The sequence below is a fragment of the Cebus imitator genome, unplaced genomic scaffold, assembly GCF_001604975.1.
Source record: "Cebus imitator isolate Cc_AM_T3 unplaced genomic scaffold, Cebus_imitator-1.0 Scaffold57, whole genome shotgun sequence".
Lineage (NCBI taxonomy): Eukaryota > Metazoa > Chordata > Mammalia > Primates > Cebidae > Cebus > Cebus imitator.
The window spans coordinates 7,108,412-7,124,992 of record NW_016107372.1 but is presented as its reverse complement, the minus strand read 5'-3'; the positions used below and the strand labels follow the sequence as shown (position 1 = coordinate 7,124,992).

General features: G+C 40.2%; 1 long non-coding RNA gene across 1 annotated transcript; it reads left to right on the top strand.

Annotated features, from left to right (window-relative positions):
- The first annotated feature begins 1,199 nt into the window (after positions 1-1,199).
- LOC119471341 lies at positions 1,200-1,923 on the top strand. The gene is made up of 3 exons (XR_005200375.1): positions 1,200-1,263; positions 1,355-1,454; positions 1,840-1,923. It is a non-coding gene; the product is annotated as an uncharacterized LOC119471341 (long non-coding RNA).
- Positions 1,924-16,581: the final 14,658 nt, after the last annotated feature.

Genomic DNA, 16,581 nt, shown 5'->3' with positions numbered 1-16,581 from the left:
CATGCTGTTGCAACAAAGGGAGGAGCTTAAAAACTCCCTGATGATAACAATAAGCAAGTTATTGAGTCCTGAATATGTACCAAGCACATGGCTCTTCCATCAGCAAGAATGGGTTAACACCCTAAGTCACATACCTTGGCGTAGAGTTAGACCAATTTACTTTGCTGGAACAAGCAGCCAGCCCTATCTCTACACCAGCCTCATGTGGTCCACTGGGGCCTCACTCTGCCAAGCACCCTGTGAGCTGAGACCAGGTAGTGAGTGCTGTTAAATTTCTTCCATTAGTGACTGCCAAACAGTCCTTTCCCCCACAGAATTGGCTTCTCACTTAAGTCACATATTTCTATTTGTAATTTCTCCAAAGGGTCATTTCAGACATTTCGCTTCCTGAAATTATAGTGATTGTATATTTTAGGCTATTTGCAGCCCTGCCTTATCCACCAGAGATGGGGCGTAGAAAGATGGAAGAGATATAAGATTTCCTTTGGCTGCATTTGGTCTAATCAGTATGAACTTCACAAAGAACATCTTGCTCATTTCCCCAGGGCCAAGAGAGACTTATGGAAGCTGTTCTACAAAATAGCAATTGTACTTTATTTGTCATCACTGAATTTTCTTGGGGAAGTGTGGCCTGGGGTTATTTTTGCACTGGGTGGCAGATTTGACTTAAATCTTCACATATATTTCCTGGGGATGGGGATTTAACCTGGCAAATAGCAGGAGCAGGTCTCTAACAATTCTTATGATAAAAATTTTCACATTGGAGATGTAAGGTGTTGGGTTTTTCTGGTTAACTTGAATAGGTTTATGTAACTCAGCTGGTCACCTTGTTTTTCCTCTGAGGTCCATAAGTCAATCATTGAAACCAACCAAAGTCACTGTTGGAAACTGCTAGTGTTTGCAAAATGTCTCTGAGAAAGCAATCTTACCTTTTAATTCTTCCTGAAGTAAAATGAATGAGCTTAATTCCATTCCCACCTTGTCTGAGTATGAAAACTCAGCTTAGCAAAATGCTAACCTTCACCCTAGTGGCATCAGAGACTTTGCGCCCAGGGAGGCATCACAGGAAAGCTGCTTTTGTGGGAGCTCTGGCTGGCAAAGCATGGAAGAGCATGCAGGACACTGCTCCCTTCTTCCAGGCAGGCAGGGTGTGAGGGATGAGATCAGCTTTTCTGACTAGAGATCTAATTTAAATAATGGCGGATTTATATAATAGCAAATTCATTTGCTGTGTCTAGATCAGGATTGCCAGAAACTGCAAGGGTAAGGTTTGCATTCATAATAAAGCTGGGGGCGGGGGTGGGGGTGGTGGTGGTTGTTTCCACTAAAAGAACTGTCACTCATCCTGGGACAGGAAACGTGGGCATCCCTTCGGAACTGAAATGGAGAGGGACTTCCTCCACTCTTTATTCCAAGGCAAGAGGTCACAGGCGGGGTAGGAACAGTCCTGACAGGTAAGCTTGATTAGAGAAACCTCTGGGTGCTCTGGGGATGTGCTCTGGGGGTGTGTTGATTTCAAAAAGTTATATAAGTAAAACACTACAGTGCAGGTCCAGGCCCAAGGTGGTGGAAAGCAAGCCTAGGTGAGTGTAGCCATGAGAGGTAGACTTCCTCCACCACCCCACCACTACATGATCCAGGGAAGTCAGGAAGGAGTGGGGAGATGGGAGCCATCACTGAGTCCCTCCCATCTCTACTGGAAGTAAATCCTTCCCTTTCGTGATCCTCACAGTGGGAGATAGTAGCCCAAGGGTAACAAACGTCCAGGATAATTCACTTAGATTATAAAAAGAAATTAAATTGGCCATCAAGTTGTGAATGTGTGTATCTCTGTGACAGATAAGGTGGTCAAGAGAGTGCTGTGGGCTAGCTGACAGTTTAACTATGCTGAAACTCTGGAAAGGTGAGCTCACCTTCAGAGAATCCCAGATATTTATGAAGTTCTCCCCAAATGGAAGGCATGCAGTACAAAATGCAGAAATGGCTTTAGTTCTCATAACAGATGCCTCCCCCAAGCTGAAACCCAGCCTGGTGCCCTGCAGCTCATACTGGATCTTTTCTGTTGTTCTAAATTAAATTCAGAGCAATTCAGCCTCTGCCACGAGTACTATTATGTGGGCTTACTTTCACTAAATCTGTGTTTATGGGAACATAAAATACATGTTGTTCCTATCGTCAGATTTTATTATCGATGATGATCTCTGATCCATCCCCATCAACTGCCGTTTTAATCACTGTCAGTCAGTTAAAATAAGGGCCTTCCTCCACTCAACTGTATTTAGGGCTAATTAAGAGTAAATAACTATTCCCAGCAAGGAAGGCAGAATTCAAGCAAATCTTTGACAAATGCAGCCTTCTCTTTGGAGAAACATATTCTTGTCGGCTGCCAGTAAATATTTCCATACAACCAAAAGAAACTGTATTTTCCCCCATAGAGGATGTCATGCTGCTTTAATACAAGTAGGGAAAAATAAATACCAGTGAAGGCCAGGAAGGAAAACACAAGAAACATTTAATTAAGAAAAAATATGTAATTCTCCATCTCTTTCAGTGTATCCCAGCTCCGTTTGCTTGCAGTCCTCAGCTGTATGAAGCAAATGAATGCAATCACAGGCTTTTAGCTCCCACTCAAGTCTGACATTTCCCCTAAATCTTCCCTCTTCCCTCCACTCCCACCCTCTCTGTGATGCAACACAATTCATTCATTATACTTTGAAGGTTACAGTCGATTGCTCCAAAACAAGAATGCAAAATGGATAGGACCAGACTTCCTGCATTTCGAAGGTTCATCTTGATTTCGGTTCCACAGGCTGTCTGCAATGTATTACCCAAAAGACCCTGTTAAATTTTGCTTTGACTGGGCCTTTGAATTCCCCCCTTTCATTTAAAGATGAGAGTTACGGTTACTTAGACTTACAGATTTTAATATCTCTTATATTTCCATTTTCCGTTGGGCTCTTAAAGCTATTTTTGTGAATTTCTTCTAACTGATAAAAGTTAAAATGAAATGTCTTCCCACCCAGGAGACGAAGAAGAAAGCAGTCCATTAAAAGATACATAAGCTCAGAAAAATTGGGCTGGATGAGGAAAAAAAGTACACTTTGAGCTATCCATATGGAAATATAAGAAATATTTCTTATATTTATCCGTGTTTATGGAAATGTAAGAAAGCTCTATTATAAAACGTAGAGTTGGAACAAATTAACATAATGAAGAAACAAGCAACGGTTTTTTTAATGCAAACACATTTAAAAAAGAAATTTTATATGCATTCAACACAGTGGTTGAACATCCACATGTAATGCTCTGTTCAATCTTTCTTACTAATTTCTCCAGCTAGTTTCTTTTTTTATTAAACTTTTATTTTAAGTTCACGAGTACATGTGCAGTTTTGTTATACAAGTAAACTGCATGTCACGGGGATCTGTTGTACAGATTATTTCACCACCCGGATACTAAGCATAGTACCCATTATTCTCCCTGATCCTGTCCCTCCTCCCACCTTCAGGTAGGCCCCAGTGTCTGCTATACCTCTCTTAGTGTCCATGTGTTCTCATCAGTTAGGTCCCACTTATAAGTTAGAACATGTAGCATATGGTTTTCTGTCCATGTGTTAGTTTCTTAAGGATAATGGCTTCCAGCTCCGTCCATGTTTCTACAAAGAACATGATCTCATTCTTTCATTTTGGCTTCACAGTATTCCATGGTGTGTATACACCACATTTTCTTTATTCAGTCTGTCACTGATGGACATTTAGGTTGATTCCACGTCTTTGCTATTGTGAATAGTACTGCAATAAACATACATATGCATGTGTCTTTATGATAGAACAATTTCTATTTCTTTGGGTATATACCCAGAGTGGGATTACTAGGCTGAATGGTAGTTTTGTTTTTCCAGCAAAAGTTTCTTAACTCTTGTTTTTGTTGATTCTCCAAGGAGGCTAGAAACATTAATAATCTTTAGAATTATTTTTAATTAATTAACTTAAAAATTATCGGCAGATTCCAGTTTACTAAGTGCTAGTTGGCACCAATGTGCTAAGTTTCGCTGGATATTGATTATGATGTCCAGGTTCAATTATTCTTTCCAAACTCTTTGTTAAGCATGTATCGTTCGTCAGGTAGATCTCCAAGTGCTGAGAATACAGAAGCAAGAAACGTGGAATGCAGATTCAGCCTGCACAGCTTACACTTTGATAAGGAAGATATCCAATAACAAATGGGCACATCACATTTCACAAGTCATTTGTGCTATGAATAAAGGCACAAATCTTATCAGGGGAAGCTGGCTAGTTTAGAGAAGTTCACTGGGAAAGGCCTTATGGAGTAGGTGACTTTTGAGCAAAGACTGTAATAGCCAAGGCAGAGAGTGGAAGGAGATATGTTGGGGAGATGAGCATGACCACCCTTGTAGATCATGGCAAAGACTCGGATCTTGAATTTGAGAGAGAATGAAAGGCTTGGCTCATCGAAGTTGTGTGATTTTTATGAAGATCTCCCTGGCTATATGGAGAATCGGCTCCTGGGTAAGATTGCCATATAAAACTTAGGATCCTCAGTTAAATTTGAATTTCAGATAAACAACAAATAATTTTAGTATAAGCATGTCCTAAATATGTTATGGGGCATACTTATACCAAAAATAATTTATTGTGAGGCCAGGACCCCTAAAATAAAATGCTGCAGTCACTAACCAACCTGAGAGTAACCCTATCCTCCTGTTTTTCCAATCCCTTTCCTCCCACTGTCCAAGTAAACTCTTCCAGTCTGATGCTTATGGATTTCCAGCGAAGGTAAGGCTGCAACTTTAGCCAATGACTTCCCCCATGTTTCTGTTTCTCTCTCTCTCTCTCTCTCTCTCTCTCTCTCTCTCTCGATGGAGTCACACTCTGTTGCCCAGGCTGGAGTGTAGTAGTACAATCACAGCTCACTGCAACCTCTCCCTCTCAAGTTCAAGCAATTCTCCAGCCTCAGCCTCCCGAGTAGCTGGGACTACAGATGTGTGCTACCACACCTGGCTAATCTTTGTATTTTTGGTAAAGACGAGGTTTCACAATGTTGGCCAGGCTAGTCTTGAACTCCTGACCTCAAGTGATCCGCCTGCTTCGGCCTCCCAAAGTGCTGGGATTACAGGTGCAAGCCACTCCACCTGGTCCCATCTATCTCTTTAACAAGGCCCTGCTTACTTCCTCTTCCACAGTCCCTACCTAGGCTTCTGACTGGTGGCTCTGTCCTCCCTTCATGACATGCCAACATCTCAGAGTATTAAGATTGTTCTCCTATCCCCAAGGCAATGCTGCTGGAACTTTGTGAGGATACACACACACACACACACACACACACACACACAGAGAGAGAGAGAGAGAGAGAGAGAGAGAGAGAGAGAGAGATTGGGCCACTAGTCATTTTTTCCTAAGCACCCAGGGTTAACCTGATAAGTGTACTTGGGTACACGTAGTCAGACTTTGACTCTCTCCCCCGATGAGTATTAATACTCAGTAGCAACATGCCTTGATAAACAAGGTATCACAAACACTTGTAGACCATGAAGGTCATTCTGGAGACTATAGGTCAAAGATGGAGAGCCAAGCAGTAGTTTTTAATGAGAAATATGAGAGACACTTTTCTATTTCTTAGCACTTAAGAAAACCAAAAATTATAGACACTTGAAGAACTAAAGCTGATTTCCTAGTGTAAAGTACTAGTAGGCTCAGGCCGCTGTAATCCCACAGGTGGAGTGTCTTAAACACCAAAAATTTATTTTCTCAGTTCTGGAGGCTGGAGTCGAAGATGAAGATGTAAAAAGGACTGGTTTCTTCCAAGGCAGTCCTGTCTCCCTGGCTTTTAGACGTCTCTCTGTGTTCTCACGTCGTCTTTCCTCTTTGTGCACGCATCTCTGGTGGTCCTTGGTGTCCAAATTGCCTCTTTTTGTAGGGACACCGGTCATGTCCGATTAGGGCCTACCCTAATAGGCTTGTCTGAACTCAATAACCTCTTTAAAGGCCCGTTCCAAATACACAGGAGTCACACTCTGAGGCTCTGGAGGCTAGGGCTTCAATACATGCATTTTGAAGGAACACAATTCAACTCATAACAAGTGAGGACACACTTATAATGACAGTTGAAGTCCCCAACAGCTGAGGGACTGAAAACCAAATTGGCTTCCCAGAACAGCAGAATAATAGAGCTCTCTACTGCTGGTCAGGACAAGAAACTAATGGATGGAACGTAGGGTCAGATACTCACCTGGGCCTGGCATCCCTCCGACCTCAAATGTGAAATATCTGTTTTCTCAATGGATAAGCAGTCACCTTCCCTTTTCTTACGGGGAGTCAACTAGTCCATAAGGAACACAGAAAGATTAGGAAAGCATGTATAACACATAATTCAAAATTTAATTCTAAAAATTCCCTGATCTGTAAAGTTTGATAATTGTCAACCATAGACTATATTAAAAGGGTTTGAAGTGGTTTTATGATATGGCAAAGGGCATAATAAAGCCTTTTATTAATGGGAGAGTAGTAAGCACAAAAGAAAAATTTGGAAGCCAGGCTAGTACTTTTAAAAATTTTCAAAAAATATTAATGTGATGGCAGAGGAGAGCAAACCCCTGGCTGGGAGAAGAATGTCTCAGTCAGCATGGGCTGCCATAGCAAAATACCATCAGCTGAGTGGCTAAAACAGCAGACATTTATTTCTCACCATTATAGAGGCTGGAAGTCCAAGATCAAGGTGCCTGGTGAGGTCCTGGTGAGGGCCCTCTTCCAGGTGGCAGTCAGCCAACTTCTTGCTGGTTCCTCTCATGCTGGAGAGATAGAAAACTCCAGACTCCTCCTCTTCTTCTTTTGGAGACAGAGTCTGGCTCTGTTGCCCAGGCTGAAGTGCAGTGGTGCTATCTCAGCTCACTACAACCTCTGCCTCCCGAGTTCAAGTGATTCTCCTGCCTCAGCCTCCCGAGTACCTGGGATTACAGGTGTCTGCCACCACACCCAGCTAATTTTTATATTTTTTAGTAGAGACAGGGTTTCACTGTGTTGGCCAGGCTGGTCTTGAACTCCTGACCTCAGGTGATCCACCCACCTCGGCCTCCCCAAGTGCTGGGATTACAGGAGTGAACCACCACCCCTGGCCTCTTCCTCTTCTTACAAGGATACTAATCCCATCAAGAGGGCTTCACCCTCATGACTTCATCTAAAACTAGGCACCTCCCAAAATCCCCATCTCCAAATGCCATCACTTTGGCCATTAGAGCTTCCACATGTAAATGTGGGAAAGGGGACACAAAATTTAATCCATAATAAGAAGAGAGAATGAGTGATTGTGATTTACTGTAAAAATATATTTGAACTTTACATTTGGTTCTATAACAGTTTTTTTTTTTATTTTGATGAAAAAAAACCTATGTCACTTTTGTCCCCTAAGTCCCTCAAGAAAGTCCATGCTCCAACAAGAGTCATCTTGGAACTGAGACAGCCAGGTGGGAAGGGCTCCTGGCAAAACTTCAATCGGTCTGCGCACTGGGAGGAATGAACAGTGGGATGGAGCCATGGAAGTCTGCACCATTTTCAGGGGGGAAGGGCCTGGCCCCTCCTCTTCCTGTGTGAAACTTGAGATTCACAGTGCGAGGTGGGAGGCGCACCTGTTTCCCTTTGTACCCAGTAAAACTCTGCTTTATTCACCCTTCAAATTGTCTGCAAGCCTGAATTTTCATAGCCCTGTGACAAGGACCCCGTCTTTAGCTGAGCTAAGGAAAAGTCCCGCAACAGAACTTTGCCTGATCCCTGCATCTTCTCAGCTCCCTGCTTATCTGTGCCTTAGCTGGAGAATCTTGACCTCAGAGGCTTACCTGTCCTCAAATAGCAGGGAGTAAGACCCTTCAGACAAAAAGTCTAACTCATAACATCATTAAGCCTCAGGCATAGGACTTGTTCCAGGCATTCTATAAACACATGGAGGTCTCCATTCTACTGCAGACAAAGACAGAAATTCTCCTTTCTCATCCCAAGGCAGTAGCTCTACAAATCTCCCTGACTACCCGAGGAGCTCCCATCATATTTTTTGTTAGTTAACGTTATCAGTTGTCTATGCACAATTAGGCAGCATAACAAGCAACCACAAAACCTCTGTGGTATAAACAATAACTTTTTAAATTTTTTTTTTTTTTTTGCTCATGATTCTTTGACTTGGCTGGACAGTTCTTCTGATCTTGGCTGGGCTTATATAAGTAGTTCTTCTTCTCTTGTTGGGGGGTGACTCATAAGTCTGACCATACACTGGCTTTTAGTTCATGTGGAAGGGTCCTGGCTGAGATGACTGGCTTTGCTCCACATGGTCCCTCATCCTCCAACCACTTAGGCCAGGCTTGTTCTCATGACAGAGAGAATGGAGAGCAGGGGTGTTGTAAGGCCTCATAAAGCCTGGTTCAAAGGCAAGGGCACATTCTCTTGGCCAAAGTAAATCAAAAGGCAAACCCAGATTGAAGGAGCAGGAAAACAGACTATACTCTTGATGGGAGAAGTAGCAAGATCACATAAGGGCACAGATTCAGGGATGGGTAGAGAACTGAGGTTGCTTTCTCAGTCAAAAGTAGGCACTCTGAGCCATCTATTTTACAAGCAAAATTCTGTGTTCATTTTCTCTTTCTGCATATTGGTTAGTTATGAAGGCCAAGGAACTGTATTGGAACTCAGGATAGAGTACTGCTGTGGGAAGATTTTAAGTCCTCTTTGGACATGCATTTTAGTAATTTATACACACTGGTTGACAGGAGGAGGGGGAGTACGGATCTTCTCTAGTAAGGACTGCCTTGAAGTCTGTTGGTTGACTGGTGACGAGTCAGATTGAGCCGAATCCTGGATAGAAGTGAGATAGATTTGTGAGAAATTTATTAGAGTTGTGACAATTTGGCATCTGCTAGAGCAAAGATTTCAATCATGTGGAGAAAGAAAAGACTGTCAAAAATGTGGAGGAAAAAGATTATGTAAGTCAGTGATGCTTAGATATATAGTAGGAAAATACATCATATTTTGGAAGCTAGTCTAAGAAACTTCAGTAATTATGAGTCAGATTTATAGCTCATAAAATGTAGTTTTTTTCTGGAGATTACATACCACAGTTAAAAGAGAATGTACTAAAGAAGTTTATCCTCTCATTTTAAACTAGACGTCATTACCCTAGTCAGATGTTTACTTCTCTTTATCTACAACTCAAGATGAATGTTGCGGAAAGCAGGAAAAGGGCTTCATCATTTCAGGAATAGTCATGCAAAGTACATTTCAGAATCTGGAAGGAAGGGACACAGAGAACTACGTTGATTGAACATAACATTTCATATGTGAAACACTGTGATGGGCACATTATGTCATTTAATCTCCACCATAATATTGTGGGATTGGCACTAGTAGTCCCTGATTTTACAGGTGAGGAGGCAGAGGCTCAGAGAGGACAAGTAGCTTGCCTCAATTCACACCGCTAGTGAGATCCAAAGACACACATTCAACTCTAAACTCCTGTTGTCCTTTTTTTCTTGGCTGCAATTATTCCACTGTAGCCAACCACTGTTGACACAGCCAGGTGGGGGGGGGTGTCCCTGAAAAAACTCCAACTGGCCTGCGCACTGGCAATGCGCACTGGGGTGGAGTCACAGACATGCGCTGTTTGCAGTGGGGAGGAGCCTGGCCCCTCCTCTTCCTGTGTGAAATCGGGGATTCAAACTGCAAAACAGGAAGTGCTCTAGCAGGAACTCTGTGCTTGGAGAAAATCCATAGTCCCCCCTTTTTTCCTTTTCACCCAATAAAACCCTGTTTTACTTACATTTCAAATCGTCTGCGAGCCTACACCTTGTGGTCATGGGTCAAGGACCCCATCTTTAGCTGAACTAAGTGAAAGCCCTACAACACTAGCATCTTGGGGAACCTCTTTCATATCTTTTTAATTTGAAAATTTTAAAAGTTATTGAATTTGTTTTGTTCATTGTTTGTGTGTTTATTTCCTCAAAGACAGAGAAAGGAAGCCCATTTAATGCCACATGAAGGCCTCACTCTTTCTTCCTAGTCTTGCTCTGGATTGATCTTTGTTAATCTAAAGACAGAGACCCACCCTCAGGGGCCAAAGCCAGCACGAATGGTAAATACCAATGATGCCATGATTCCATAGTTTACAAATTTGAGGAAGAGCTTTGGTCCAGGGCAAGGTTAGGGAAGAAAAATGACAACCACTCATCTAGGCAGATGCCCTGGGGCGCTGCTGGGGTGGCCATGCCAGCATCCATGGTGAGATCATTCTGAAGAACAGCAGGACTTATTCATTCATCCCACATGCCTTCTCAGACAGTTAGGGGAAATGACTTTCAGATGCATTTCCTGTTAGCAAAAAAAAAAAAAAAAAAAAAAAAAAAAAATCCCGTAGTGGTACTACTCAAATAGTGTTTTCAAAATCCTTTTGTTTCCTCTAAAAGTACTTTCTTTTGCAAGAGATTTTCCGGATGTGACATCATCCTAAATATTCTTTGACCAATTTCATCACCAATTACATCAAATCCAGACAGTTTGTCCAGCTTTACAAGGTAGTTAGGGTCACTGCAGGAACCAAAATAGTGATGACAGGAACAGTTTGATTCCATGGCCAGTGGGAGTCATATGCAACCTGTCTGCTGGATGAACATTTACTGTGTAACTCAGAGATAGAATTCACTGGTTCTGGAGTCATGAGGAACATTTATAAATAAAGTGGTTAAGAAAATTACAACTGGAAACTTGAAATAATGACTGACTCACTAGTTCTTCCTGAGTTCTTAAGAATAAACTGTCCAGAATTGTTGCAGAAGTTGACACCTCCAAAATTGTCATTTGCTTTCCTGAGGAGAGTTCAGAGTTCAGAACTTCCTGCTTCCCTCTCTCACTTTTTCCTTAATGATTCTCAACCAGAGGAAGCAATACCTCCTCAATCCCTGCTCCCAGGTTCCCCAGGGTGGGGTGTAGGTAGAGAAAAATTAAATGCAGTTTTACACAGATTTGCTCTTCTCTAAGACTCTTGCCTCAAAGATAAGAGAAAATGAGAGAATGTTGGCATCTTGTTGATGAGTCACTTGAGACAATGCTAAGTCATTCTTAGAAAAGGATAAGGAAATAGACATTCAATATTGAAGTTTGGAGTTGGAGACAGTTCCAGAACTTATTATGGAAATAACATTTGCCACAGATAAAATCTAGCTGTGAAAGACAAGTCTCCTATCATGAGAATCTTTTCAGTCTTGTGAAATTTGGCAGCTTCTATCAAAAGAACAGGAGGTAGAGACCAGCAGCTTTGGCCAAAGTGGCTAGTAATTGATGTCTGTGTCCCTGGCTTGAGAATCTCAGCTTTGTTCAAAGGAAATCCTGGCTGGCCCTGCCCACTCGTTGGACTCAAGAGTCCTCAGCAGTCCATGGAGATCCCAGTTACAACCTCAACAGCAGGAGGGGGAGAAAAGACACACTAGAGCCTTTGAAACTACCCAGTCTAGGAAACCTGGGAATCTGCCCTCTCCTGGCCAGACCTAGACAACACAGTAAGGGCAAGATTATAAATGGCATAGCATTTCACAGACCCAGGAAAAGGTGGGAAGGGGGACAATGAGTGAGATCTTGGCAATATTTTAGGTAAAACTTAGCTCTGCAACTGCCAAGTGACCCTGATTGTGTGAATCAGAAGAACCCACTGTACATGTGAGGTTGATCTGGCTTTGGCAGCTGTCTCTTCACTGATCATTGGAGCTGACTTGACCCACCTGGCTGGCTCAGAGGGGGCCCTTTCCCTCCCAGACCAGCAACCTCTCTTCTTTGACACTTTGTTCCCATCAGATACAACTTCTGTTACTAAACCTCCTGGGATAGGAGACCCTTCCTGCCACCTCTCTGTGCGCACTTCCTACAGAAAAGGGATCAGGATCAACCAGGGCTTTGAGCCACATTTCTATTCTAAACAGTCATTTGTTTTTACAATAAGGAGTAAGCCGGCATGTGTCTCCTTTGGAATTTGAAAGGAATTCCTTTGCCCAGAGGGATGATGACTTGGGCATCAATTCCCACTTCCCTGTTAAATGCCCTCCTTAGGAAGTAACCCAGAAAAACCATGCTTAGTCATCAGCAATCAAATGTAAAAAATCATGAACTTGTCTGAATCACCTTTCTGGTAAGGAAATAATCAACTAGAAGTCAGTTTGAGGTAGCTGTTAAAGAATAGTAAGCAACCTTCACCTTCAAGTCAGCTGTTTGTTTTAATTAGGGGCAGTGGAAAAGCTTGAACAATTAAGGTTTACACTAAGAAGAATAACAATAATAATAATAATACAGTATCGGGGAAGACCCATGAAAAAAAGGAAAAATGAACAAGATTGTGAAAGCCCGCTGTTATAATTCATATATTTTTTAAAATCCACATTTTTATAAAGTTCAGTTTAGCAAAGACTTTTTTTTTTTTTGGAGTGTTTACTGTGTGCTAGACAATCTGCTAAGTTCAGGAGGTAGAAAGATGAATAAGACCAAGTATCTCTCCTAGAAAAACTATGCTAAGCACATGGTAGACATTCAATAAATGTCAATTCTCTCTCTTTCTCTCTTTTTTTTTTTCTAGTGAGAAAAATTCTGTATTCATGAATATTTATTATGATTGCTAAGGAATTTTTTTAAACAATCTACTGTGGCAGAGAAGGCTAACTATACTCCCAAATATATTCTTATCTTCTTTGGGCACAGTAATAGACTACATTTCCCAGCATCCTTTGCAAACAAATGTGACTATGTGATTAAATTCTAGCCACTACCATGTGATCAGAAGTAATGAGTTGCTTCTATGCTTAGGATTTCTAATATATGGTCATAGCTTCACCATGTTCACATTTTAGGCTACCATGGCATAAAAAATAGATTGTTCTTCATTCTGAGACTCTTCTCTGAAGAATTCTTAAACAGGAGAATGGGCATGATCAAATACACTATGAGTAAAATCTTTCTGGTAGCTGGTAGGAGATAGATTGCAGGACCAGGGAAGATGATAGGGCAAGCAGAGTGGTTTGTTGGCTCTTGCAGGAATTCAGGGGGAAAATGATGAGGGTCTGAAATAAACTGCCTCTGGATATTTAGAATAGAAAGCTAATTAAATATATCATTGTCAGTCCTCAGTTGCTAAAAGTTATTTGAAGGCAGATGGGGATGGGAAATATACTAGCTTTGTCTCGATCCCATAACTCACTGGACACAGCCAAGGAGAAAGGCTCCCACCACTTTTTCCATTTCCTCTTCTTTCTCCAGATCCTCCTCCTCCCAGCTCTGGTGATTTTCTGTTTTTCAAACATCAGGATATACCCTCAAGTACACATACAAGGAGGTTAATGTTAGTGGAAACTCCAAATTGTATAATTGAACTCCACAGTCAAACCATAGTCCAATACCACTATAAATTATTTATAAAAATGGCTTTAGTCAGCAATTCTTATGGTTAGCCTTTGGAAAGAATCTTGCTGGAGAAAAATACTGATCAACAGAAAGCATGCAAAGGGAATACTTAGCAAAATACTTTAAACTAGACTGGTTAAACTGGAAGGCAGGAAAAAAGATGCAAAAAATATTTTAACATATAATTTATAACAATTTTTGTAATAAGAGGAAGAAGTGTAATAAATAACAAATTGCAAAAGGCTTAGGCATCATGTTAATCAGGCACCAGAAAACTGCAAAAGGCTTGATGGTCTAAACCATTGCCACGATACTGTAGAAATGCATTTATATCCTTGATCTTAATTAGGTAACTTACATTTTTGCAATAGTCTGCCATAGCAAAGCATGCTAACATTGTCAGTCTGAACCTCAGAATTTGAAGTGATATCTTTTGACTTTGATTTTACAGATATCTTTTTCCTTAATGAAACTGGGGAGGGAGAAGCTTTGCAAAAGTTCAGAAATATCTTATTTCCCATTATTTAGCTTCAGTGTCTTTCCTTTGGCCTCACTTTCAGCTATAAGAATATGGTATACCTTTAGCTACATGTGAATATTCCTGGCACTTAATATTTGGTTGATTTGTAAATCCTAAATTAACTATCCAAACTTTTAGGAAAAACTACAAGCCCAACTTTTTACCCAATTTGACTTGGGAAAGAGGCAAAACCATTTTGGCAGTCTGAGAGGTTCTAGCTTTGACTATAAGGAAAGGAAATTTTTTAAAAAATACTTTTCTGTCTCATGGTGTTCTTAGTAGACAGAAGAATGTTCATTCTTTGAAGATAAAATGTAGAGTCAGATTAACAAGGGAAACATCTGCCAATGGAAACATCAATGAGAATTAGTTATGCATTCTGGAAAAATATAAGATTTAGCCCAACTATGTTGATATTACTTAGTAAGATTGAACAACAGAATTGGCAACAATATTTCTTATTGAACTATTTTATGGAAATCCTATGAAAGTAATTGAAAATAGAAACATTAAATTGCTTCAGCAGAGAAAATGAGTATTTCATTTCTTCTACCCTCAACATTTTGCAAATCTATAGTAAGAGCCTGGAAGAAGAATACAAAAAAAAAGCGCCTCAATATGTGGAACAGATATGGAAGTTAACTGTGAAGCAAGGTTTTATATAGCAAACTTTTTCCCACTGACTTTCTTCTTAAAATGGAATGAATATATTCTACTGCTTCAAAACAAAAATGACTTCCAGATGGAAATAAAAATTGAACCCAAGAATGCAACATCTTTTCTATAGCATACATTTAAAGTAAATTAAATTGGCCATGTTACTCATATTAACACAAAAATACACATGCCAAAAGTGAAAATTATAGAAATGTCAAGCCATTGTGTAAGGGGATAATGCCTTAAGATGTGGCATTTCCAAGTAACTAAGGCTTCACAATATGCTCATAATTCCTAGATTCAAGTCCACCCCACTTAACGGTTTGTTTTTAACCTTACTGTCAGTTACTAATCTCTATCAATTCAGTTTACACTGAACTTAGGGGTCATTGATCAGTAAATTATTTGAGATCAGTTATAACCACTAGGGGAACAATCCACTGTGCCATGATGGTTGTTTATACTTACATTGTGGTCGGCAAACCTTTTATTACCAGTCTTAGTAAAGAAACTAAGACTAGGCATCAAAAACTTTTATCACAATTTAATATTGTTATGATATCTAAGCATGCACTCTAAGTAAGAGTGATTTATTCAATTACAAATAGATCAAAATATCAGCCAAAGATAGATGAGATTTTTTTCTAAGTCTTTCACCACAAATAGATTGAGAAGTATTGGTCTACATTGAATTAGAAGATATAATCATCATCCAAGTGTGGGTACAGGAAGATGCCAGATGGGAAGAAGAAAAATATTTTGATCATCCCAAAGTTTATTTTTTAAAAAACTAAAGAGTTTCCAAAGAGCAATGGGCATCACTAAAAGCATAATCCACCTTCTATATTTGGAACTTGGGGTATAGTCAGGGGAAAGCCAGAACCAAATTCCAGTCTGGCAGCTAATTTTCAAAATTTATTATTAATAATAACATAATACGTAGTCAATAACTCAAAATTATATTATTCAGAGATAATCCCACAATATTTGAGGAATATGTTCCTCAATTATTTCTCATATCATACAGTTAACTTAGTTGATCATAATTATTTTCAAATTCCATAAATATGCTTCTCCATCAACATTGTTAATAACTGCAGAATATTCCACTTTATTAATATTCTATAATGTATTTAAACAATCTGCTACTTTATTTAGATTATTTAGGTTAATTATGTATCTTTTTCCATTCTCTACTTTTAACCTATTTGTGTCCTTATATTTAAAGTACCTTTCTCATATGCAGCATATAATTGGGATAATCGGGTCTTATCTTTTTTTTCCTCCTTTATTTTAGGTTTGGGGGCACATGTGCAGATGGTTATACAGAAAAATTGCATGTCACTGAGCCTTGATGTACAAATGATCCCATCGCCAAGGTACTAAGGATCGTAGCTGGTAGGTAGTTTCCCAATTCATGACTTCTTCCCACCCTCCACCCACAGCAGTCCTAAATGCCTATTGTTCCCATTTTTGTGCCCGTGTGTATTAAATGTTTACCTCTCACTTGTAAGTGAGAACATTGGAGTATTTGGCTTTCCATTCCTGAGTTGGTTTGCTTAGGATGATGACCTCCAGCTGTATCCAAGTTGTTGCAAAGGACATGATTTTATTCTTTTTTACGGCTGCATAGTATTCCATGGTGTTTATGTAGCACATTTTATTTATTCAGTCCCCCATTGATGGGCATCTTGGTTGATTCCATGTTCAATGAACATGCAAGTGCATGTGTCTTTTTGGTAGAATAATTTATTTCCTTTGGGTATATACCAATAGTAAGATTGCTAGGTCAAGTGGTAGTTCTAAATTCTTTGAGAAATCTCCACAGTGGCTGAATTCATTTACATTCCCATCAGTAGTGTGTATGTGTTCCCTTTTCTTTGCAGGTTCACCAGCATTTGATGTTTTTTGACTTTTTAGTAATAGCCTTTCAACTGAGGTGAGATGGCATCCTATTGTGGATTTTATCTG